Source organism: Apium graveolens, chromosome 6 (assembly GCF_009905375.1).
Source record: "Apium graveolens cultivar Ventura chromosome 6, ASM990537v1, whole genome shotgun sequence".
In the NCBI taxonomy this organism is placed as follows: Eukaryota; Viridiplantae; Streptophyta; class Magnoliopsida; order Apiales; family Apiaceae; genus Apium; species Apium graveolens.
In genome coordinates this window covers 10,943,429-10,954,203 of record NC_133652.1, presented here as the reverse complement: position 1 = coordinate 10,954,203, position 10,775 = coordinate 10,943,429, and positions in this window count along the sequence as shown.

Genomic DNA, 10,775 nt, shown 5'->3' with positions numbered 1-10,775 from the left:
TATGTAATTAGGGCTTTTCTGTGAAAATTATATAATTATCTGTCTGCAAATGATTTTGATACGAAATAAAATACGGTAAAAGGCTATTTATAATTACGGAAAATTAGTATCCCGTTGGATCATTCCGGATATAAAACGGTACGTTTATTTGTAAAAACTGATCCAAATGGTATCGGTTTTCGGGATAATTATCCAAATCAGTACAATTTGTACTGCGGTCTTGGTCTCAGCGCCTGGTTACACGTATTACGAAGTGATAATTGTGATAGTTTAATAAAAAGCTCCCGTTTATCGAAAATACGGGTTTTATTGATTTACCGAAACGAATATTGTATCGAAAATGTTGCGCCGGGACCCGCGCAGGACAAACCGTACGCCGGATCGAAAAAGTCGAAACATGGAATATGCTCGGAATATTACAATTAGGTTAGGAAGGAGTTCTCGAAAGAGTTTCGGGTTCCAAAAACGTAACAACGGTTGACGTCGGTTGGTTCCCGTTTTTATAAAATAGATTTTAATTACCCGGAAAAAGATTTTAGAAATTTCATATGATTCTTATAAATCCATAAACCAACATAAAAATAATTAGGAAGATATGATAATTATCTATATTTTATTTTGGACATATAAAAATTAAAATACTCAATTAATATTATTTTTGAATATTCAAGTACAGATAACACTTAACAATTAACTCACAGAATAGATACTGAACACACATAATATTATATAATAGCAAAAATAATTACACGATATATCCCGGATATTACATCCTTCCCCCCTTAAAAGGATTCTGTCCTCAGAATCTCTAAGAAAATAAATGAGGGTACTTTTCTCTCATATCACTTTCTAACTCCCAGGTTGACTCTTCAACCTTTGGGTTTCTCCACAATACTCTTACTAACTTTACCACTTTATTTCTCAATACTTTCTCTCTTTCCTCTAGAATTTCTATCGGACTCTCTACATATGATAAATCTGCTTGAAGTTCTATTGGCTCATATTCTATTACATGCCTGGAGTCTGGATTATATTTCTTAAGCATTGATATGTGAAAAACATTGTGAATGTGCTCCATGTGCGGAGGTAACGCCAACTCGTAAGCTACCTTGCCAATACGCTTTAGGATTTCAAAAGGTCCGACATATCTTGGGTTTAGCTTCCCTTTCTTCCCAAACCTTGTTAGTCCTTTCCATGGTGATACTTTCAATAGTACCAAGCTTCCTTCTTCAAATTCCATGTCTTTTCTTGATTGGTCTGCATATTTCCTTTGACGATCTTGTGTGGCTATTAATTTTTTCTGGATAATTTCAACAACTTCCTTTGTCTGCTGCACCAATTCGGGTCCGAGTATTTTGCGTTCTCCTACTTCGTCCCAATATACTGGAGATCTACATTTGCGTCCATAAAGGGCTTCATAAGGTGGCATCCCAATACTGGCGTGATAACTGTTGTTATAAGCAAACTCTACTAGGGATAAATGCTCGTCCCAACTTCCTTTGAAATTAATAGCACAAACACGTAGCATGTCCTCGATTGTATGGATCGTTCTTTCACTTTGGCCATCCGTTTGGAGGTGATAAGCCGTACTCATATTCAATCTTGTTCCCAAACATTCTTGAAAACTCTTCCAAAATCTTGAATTAAATCTTGAATCTCGATCAGATACAATAGACACTGGAACTCCATGACGAACTACGATCTCTTTCAAGTACATATGAACTAACTTGTCGAGCGAAAATCTTTCATTTATAGGCAGAAAATGAGTTGACTTGGTAAGTCTATCTACTATAACCCAAATGGCATCATGATTAGCCCTTGTCCTTGGTAATCCAACTATGAAATCCATGGCAATATGTTCCCACTTCCACTCTGGAATCTCTAATGGCTGTAGCAATCCACTTGGTCTCTGATGCTCCGCTTTAACTTTCTGACAGGTATAGCATTTGCTAACCCATTCCGCAATTTCCCTCTTCATATTTGGCCACCAATAATTCTTCTTTAAATCTCTGTACATTTTGGTACTCCCTGGATGGATGGAATATCTTGAACTATGTGCCTCTTGTAAAATTTCATTTTTCAGCTCCGTTACTGGTGGAATCCAAATTCTTGAAGAAAACCTAAGAATACCTTGATCATCTTGTTGCGTGCATAATTCCTCACCTACCAAACTATTTATATCTTGATCCATTACCTCTTTCTGGCATTTCTTTATGTGAAGCGTCGATATATATCACAAATTCTCCTTTATCGTCTGGTAATACCAACATTGGGGCGGTAACCAATTTCTGCTTTAACTCTTGGAAACTTCCTTCACATTCCTCATTCCATTCAAACTTCTGATTCGTTCTTGTCAGCTTGGTCAGTGGCATAGCTATCTTTGAGAAATCCTTCACAAATCTCCTGTAGTATCTAGCCAATCCTAGAAAACTTCTTACTTCATGCAGGAGTCTTTGGTCTTTCCCAACTCATAACTGCTTCAATCTTTGTAGGGTCCACTCTAATTCCTTCACTTTCAATTATATGTCCCTAAAATTGAATATCTCGCAACCAAAACTCGCACTTTGAAATTTAGCGTACAACTTCTCTTGTCTAAGAATTTCCAATGCTATCATAAATGTTGCTCATGTTCTTATTCCGACTTTGAATATATCGTAATGTCATCGATGAATACCACGACGAACTTGTCCAAATATTTCTTGAAAACTCGATTTATTAGATCCATGAAAGCTGCAGGGGTGTTCATTAACCCAAATGGCATTACTAAAAACTCGTAATGTCTGTATCTTGTCCTGAATGCCGTCTTCGGGATATCCTCTTGTTTGATCTTCAACTGATGGTATCCTGACCTCAAATCAATCTTGGAGAACCACTTAGCTCCTTTTAGTTGGTCGAATAGATTATCTATCATTGGTAACAGATATCTGTTCTTAATCGTCAACTTGTTCAGCTCCCAATAATCTATACAGAGTCTCATGCTTCCGTCCTTCTTCTTTACAAAAAGAACTGGCGCTCTCCATGGAGACGTACTTGGACTTATGACTCATTTATCCAAAAGTTCTTGTAACTGACTCGCTAACTCTTTCATCTCTGCTGGTGCCATTCTGTATGGTGCCTTCGAAACAGGTTCGACTTCTGGAGCAAGGTTATTCTCAAACTCAATCTGTCGGTCTGGAGATAGTCCTGGTCGTTCTTCTGGAAATACATCTGGAAACTCTTTCACCATCAAAATCTCCTCTACACTAGTAACTTCCTTTTGCGTATCCACTACATAAGCTAAATGCTTCACAACCCTTCCTAAGTAAATTATTAGTCTGGACAGCTGAAAGAAACATTTGTCCTTGTTTTTACCTTTAAACATCACCTTCTTCCCGTTCCTTTTCCTTAAATAAACTCCCTTAGAACTACAATCTATCTGAGCATTATTATTCCCTAACCAATCCATCCCTAAGATTTTGTCAAACTCTCCTAGCTTGAAGAGTATCAAGTCAACTGGGAACTTGTTCCCGGAGATATCAATCTCATACTCTGAGAAAAATTGACTTACAGGTACCTTTTCTTGGGTATCAATTACTATGTTCATTACTTCACTCATACTCTTCATATCATAATTTAGTCTATCAGCAAAAGTTTCTGATATAAAAGATCTTGTAGCTCCTGAATCAATTAAAACTTTAGCTTCAACATTATTCACAGAAAGCTTACCTGTTATCACCTCTGATTTTTGAACATCATCCTTCATTTTCAAATTAAAAGTTCTTGCGGATGCTTGTTGAACTTGTTCTTTGGTGGAGGCAAAGCTAATACCTCAGCAGGTACAGTCGAACTGGTCGTTGCTACGCTCATCATACTCCTAATTGGTCCTGCCGATTTACACTCCCTAGCCATGTATCCTGGCTACCCACACTTGAAACACGTAACTCCCATCTTCTGAGCTTTATATTTATTTCCAAGTGCCCCTTCTATTTGCATCGATAATATGTCATGTTAATCTTGTTGCCAATTCCCACATGCTTCTTTCCATAATGCTTGCATTCAACTCTTGGTTTCCTGTTCTCACTTTCCTGTCCTTGATTTTGCTGATAGCTCCCTCTATTATCTTGCCTCTTATTCTCTTCTCCTTTCTTCTGTGCATTACATCCTTTCTGGAATCCAATTCTCTTTATATTTTTATCTGACTGAATCCCTGATTTTGACCTTTCCCCTTGATGAAACACTTTATTCTTCTTGTTATCTGTTTCCTTCCTTGATTGTACTCCGTTACTTTCAATCAAGGTCGCTTTATGAACTACTCATGCATATGTATCAATCTCAAACATTGATACCCTATCTCGGATCCAATATTCAAGCCCTTGTTGGAACCTTTGAGCCTTCTCTTCTTCGGTACCCATATACTTGGTCACAAACCTCGATAATTATGTGAACTTCTTCTCATATTCTAAGACTGTCATATTCCCTTGCTTCAACTCTAGGAACTTCACTTCCATTTTCTTTTGTACATACTTGGGATAATACTTTTTCTAAAAATAGTACCTTAAATCTTGCCCAAGTAACTGGTTGAACCTCTTCTAAAGCTTTAACTGAATCCCACCAATAAATTAATTCCCCTTTCAAAAAATACGTGGCATATACATTCTTCTGATCCTCCCCTAATTGAACCAACTCGAAAGATCTCTCCATTTCTCTTATCCAAGTGTTGGCTATAACTGGATCAGTGGTATCATGAAAAGCTGGAGGGTTCACATTCTGAAAAGCCTTAAAAGTCACAACTGGTTGAGATGGTACGGGTGGGTCTGGTTGATGTTGATGTTGATCATGATTCTCTGGGTTTCGAAATTGTTGTTGTTGGAATTGTTGTTGAAGAGTTGTTGTTGTTGAGAAATTGTATTAGTTTGTTGTTGCAGGGTTTCTAATATTCGAAGGATATTGGGGTCGGGGGTCGGCTGCAGAAGAAGTACTGGTTTGCTTCGTCTTTTTAGGTGGAATGATTCTGAAACAAAAGGTTTAACAAAACAGTTATGAATACGACAATTATTTCCAAGTCAATGTGTTACGAAGTTAGGGGATCGCATGCATTCAGATATCGATTATTAGCAATAAAGGTGATATACAATTATAAATATAGAAACGAAAGCGAAACTGAAACGGAACGATAGTGCATTAATTATTAAAACAAAGCTTAACTTACAAAGCAGCCAGATAAGGTTTGAATTTAAAGGTCAACAACATCATAGTTCTGAAAGGAAATAAGGAAACTACATAGTTCAAGAGATACAACAAAATAAAGGATAGCCAACTGGAAAGGAAATAGGAAATCTGGCTCCTAATTCGGCCTAACGGTCATCTTCCTAAGTCTCCTTGTTATCATCTCGAGCTATCAGGATCTCTTCCAACTGCTCCCCATGAAGTACCTTCACAATGCCCTGAAGTTCATCTGCTACCATCTGGATGGTGTAGTGGTTGTTGCGATCACGGTGTGCTGGCATCTTCCCGAGCTTAGTGTTAACAAACTATGTTAAGGACTCGAGTCTCGTAATCAATTATGTCTTAGGTTCCTCCCTAAGCCGAGTATCATCCTGAAAAGCTACATCTAGTTGCTCCATAAGTCAGTCGTACTTCCCTTGGAGCCTATCAAACTGAAGCCTCAAGTCATCGTACACATAGAAAGTAATAGCGTCGGATGGCACCGAGGACAAGGAAGAATGATGCATTCGTCCTACACTATACTATATATACGAAGGGAATATTAGCGACGTACTCGAATAATATCAACTTACACTCTCGTATTTCCTATATCTATATATATCATATAACCTATGTGGACTGTTCAGGGACTCTAAACCTTAGCTTTGATACCAAGACCTGTCACAGCCCGAAAATAAAACTAATAGATAACAACTGATAAATATAAAGTCATTACAAATGGCTGTTAACAAAAAAATCCAAGATCGCAAAGGTTCAGTGCTTGAACAGTCCAACACTACAACTATTACAACTTTTACATACTACTGGTCCTTACACAGACGTCAACTACACTACCTGAGCTCTCATTTAAGCCTCAGTATCTCCATCGGTAGACTTACAAGCAGTCTGCTTGAATCTAACCATACTTGCTAGCTGAAATAACATGAATAAATAGCAAGAAGTGAGCCAAATGCTCAGCAAGATATATCATGAGACAGAAATTATCAGCATAGAAATTCATAATTTGAAATTGGGGTGGATAGCATCATTATCAAGTCAAAATCAAATCATTGCTCAAAATCATTTTATGACGCTACAGATTACAGCCGGTGATCAGCCGTGAAGTAATCCTGAACCTCGCCGGGTTCTAACAATTTTTTATTAAGATCCCTAGGAAACTTTTAAGCCTAATAATAAGTGTGAAAGGGACTTGTGTCTTAGTCCAATCCACCAATCTCAAGAAAACATTCTTTTGTTTGAAAAACAATTATCTTTTATAAAACTGATGTCAGGGAGAAATTACAAGGATTCTAAATAATATAGTTTTAATTATAAAGCCAGGATTGGAATTCGTATCGGAAATGAATTATCATCTCACTAGCAGGGTCGTCAATGATGAATAACAATGGTTTATCAACCAAGGAAGAAAGTATTGAAAAATGAATCATAACGATAATCAACAAGATAGGGATCTCAAATTTGGAGGGTAATACATGGCATATATCTAGTTACAAAGTTTGGGTATGATAATAAAGAGTAATGAAGAAGTATGAAGTTGGATTATTGATATCTCAAGGTATTAGGGGTATAGGGCTATAGTATCAAATCAATAGGGGTTTTATGACCATGGAAATTGAAATATTGGAGTTTACGAAGGCAATTTGGTATGATAATAGTAATCGAGGTATATCAATTGTGGATACTAAGTCAATTTGGGTCAAGATATAGATAAGCAAATGATCTTTAATAGTGCACAAATGAACTTGGAACAATTGCGATAATCACAGGCATGGCATAACATTTGTAACATCTCATTTTAAGATTAAGGTACTTGCATAAAATAAATTTGTCAAGGGAGAAACACTTGATAATATAGTTTAAAGAAAACATCACTTGAACGATAAGTTAGGGTAGGGACACTTGCCTTAAAGAAGGATTTATCTAGAAATCGACTTGGCTTAGGAGAAAGCAGGAGCACTACTCGACCTTCAAGGAAAGCTTCCTATCTTCACTTGATCCTACATAATAAAATAACTCTCATTATAAAAGACTATTATAAGAACAATCGACCCTAATGCTACTGCACAATTCAAATCCAAGTAGCATTTAGCGTCTTACTTTGCATAAGACCTAAAGTCAACACACATTACTATATATATAGCACTATAAAACCTTGGAGAACATAATCAAAGTTAATTACATGCAATATATTATTTAGACTTGGTTCATCATTGGGCATTTGAATGATCTCAGTCATCAAATCTCCACCAATTGACTAGCATAGTGCAACTTTACTAGTCTCAAAACCCGAAGTGCCTAAACTTGGTAATCTCATTTCCCTTAACCACACCTATAGCCTTACCTTCTAATGACCTCTATCTAATTGAAGACACTAAGGCCTATCTAGGCCTCGCTCATAGGGTTCAGAAAACTAAATGTAAGTCGTAGTGTTCTCACTTGCACTCTCTTGGCGACACCTTGGGCGACCTAGGGTCTTTGACACTCTTTTGCTCTATTCCTTCCTCCCAAAACTAACCCACAGGACTCTTAAGACCTAAATCTAACTTATGCACTTGGAATGACATCAAGGTCTAACCTAGGCCTCCCTGGGCATACCCTCAAAATTGACACAAATCTGCTTGGTGCCTTAAAAACTGCCCTTTTTTTACTTACTTTTATCCATTGATTCTAACTCTAAACCAACATATTTTGACTTGAAAATCTTCCATATACTTCCTAGTATCATTACTATTCAATGCCTAATGAGGGCCTACTCATAACACCACTTTATGACCTCAAAACTACATCCAACCTAAATTGTTTACTATTTTGGAAGATTTAGCATTTTCGCTTGTGCACCTCACTAAATGGTAAGTTTTCTTAAATATAATGCTCCTGGACTAAAATATATATATATATATATATCAAGTCCTAAATCTATGTAGATCGGGCCTATCAAGACCTAATAAATGCCCATTCAAAACTCACCTACAACTAGTTTGTGAATCTGAAAAATCAAAGTGTCCTACTCTAAACCTTTCCACCTTAACTCCCACTTTAAAACCAAGAGATCAACCTTTAACCAAGAAACCCTACTACCCTAATACTCTCAACTAATGCCTCAACAAGTGTGGAGATCAATCATACCCTAGTGCACCTTCATGCAAATAAATTACCAAAAATAATGTAAGTTAATAATCATCAACATTTCGACTAAACAAGGGAGATTACTCCTTATAAATTCGAATTTTAACACTTACTCAACAATAATAATCGTGCATACTATCTTACCTTAACTAATTTTAGCAAAATAATATGGAAACAACTCCTAATATGCACAAACAAATTCGAAATTCAAGGATTTAAACAATACATTCATGCTTTCGAATGAAATAGTAAAATATCATAGTTTTTCATCAAAATATCATTATAAAACTAACATACAAGACTAGAAATAGCTTTAACAAGAATGATCACTAATATGGAAAGAGTTTTATCAAGTTTTCTTTATAAAAATACATATTACTAACACATAAGTAATGTATCTCATGGAGAAATTCACAAGAAACAAGGGTTTTCTTTTGAGTTTAAACAAAAACATCACATGTAGCCATGAATCATCAACTTTTAAACAAAAAATCTTTGGGAAATGTGTAAACTAGGCATAGGAAGTGTAATTACACTGAAAGAAGGTGGGAGATTGAATGAAAAATATAAGGGAATGGTGGAGGGGGCTTCGACCGAGAGAAGAGAGGGAGGAGGGAGAAGAGAGAAAAATGAGTGGAGTGGAGTATGGTGTGTTGGAATGGTTCTGGTCATTATATTATATCTTTACCCGCATGCAAAACTGAGTGGGCTATGCATTTACCAAATTCTCCCTCTCCTTTTGAAAGCAAAGTTTGCATGCAAGGTTATCTTGGTACTGGCTAGTGTAGAAGTAGTTAGTGGGGTTAGAAATTCCCATTGTTCCCTTGTCTTTGAATTGGGGGTTGAATGCATGCATGGGTAATGGGGTAATTTGCTAATTAATAATCAAACTAGTTACAAAGAATAAATTTAATGAATAAAAATATATATCCATAAATTACAAGACTGTTGTCATAAAATAGCTTAGAATTTTTAGAAATTTTTATAAGATCACTTTTGAAATTTATTGATAAAAATATTTTTAAAACGACTTTTCTCAAAATAAGAAATACACTCTAATAATCACATAAAAGAGCAAATAATCCATTTCTCGCTCTCAAAATTCTTAAATAATTTAGCATAATTATTATGCACCAATACCATCACACAAGCACATATCCATATAATTTTATAAATGACTCCATTACAATTATAAAATACTCAATTAAAGATTAAATGGAATACCGGTCGTAACAATCCAAACCCGCTCCACCATGTTAATCGTAACACACCACTCGGGCTCGAAAACAACCATCTGCTATTAGACTCAAAATCCATCCTCTTAACCAAAGCTCTCAACTTTGGGTTATGAACAAACAGAAAGTCATGATCCTGAGCAAAATAAGAACTCACATGAGCAGGCATAGGTAAGGTAGTGTCCTTAGCTGGAACTGGAGATTCAACGGTAGGAGCTGGTTGATCTTTCCTAACAGGATTGGGCTCAAGTGGTGGCACAATAGGAGAGACAGTTATAGGGGTAACAGTGTCCTCAGATGGATCTTCTTCAGAATCAGAACTAATGTACTGCGGCTCCTCAGATAGAGGTATAATGGTACCAATGGGATAGCCAGGAGGGCTAATAGGAGGAGTCAACTCAAGATCACTATCATCAGTACTGCTATCAGGGTCCTGAGGTTAAAACATAAAATACGCAACCAAGAAAACTAATTAGGGTGACCTTGAATCTATCACTAACCAAATCCCTATACTAACTTAACTCTCAGACTATCGCCAATAATCTTTAACTCAACTCTATATGAATCAAACACTCTTGCTTACTTATATTCTTAACCTATAACCTTTTTAAGCTAACTTGTTTCAGGGACCAAATTTTGTAGCTCTGATACCAACTTGTGACGCCCTCAACTCTGGGGTTAAGATTGAGGACCCACAACACCTTTATATAATAAACTATGTAAAATTTAATAATATAATAACCCCAAAAAGTTACAAGGATCTACACAAGATAAGGTATGAAACAAGATACAACCACTAATCAAGAACATAAAATTTTTAGCCTATAACAATTTAAGAATTTATAATTCTGAATTGGAATTGCTAGATTACTCAACTGTGACTGAAAATCAAAAGATTACAAACGATTATCTCACAAAGCTTCTACCTGAGCCGAGCGCCTAAATCTCGTCATCTTCTTGCTTTTCATCCAAGGTTAGATCAACACAAAACGAATGAGCTAAAAGGCTCAGCAAGTAACTTTAATCACAGTTTTTATCTAAAAACTTAGTAGTAACAACCAACTCACAAGGCTGGATCACATGTTTAAAATATTCATGGTTAAAGTGAGGTTTTGAGAAGAATGGTTAACATGGTTTGAACATTTATGATTCAAATCTTTCCATTTATAAAATCTTTTAAATCTCTTTTGAAATTAAACTCTAAATATT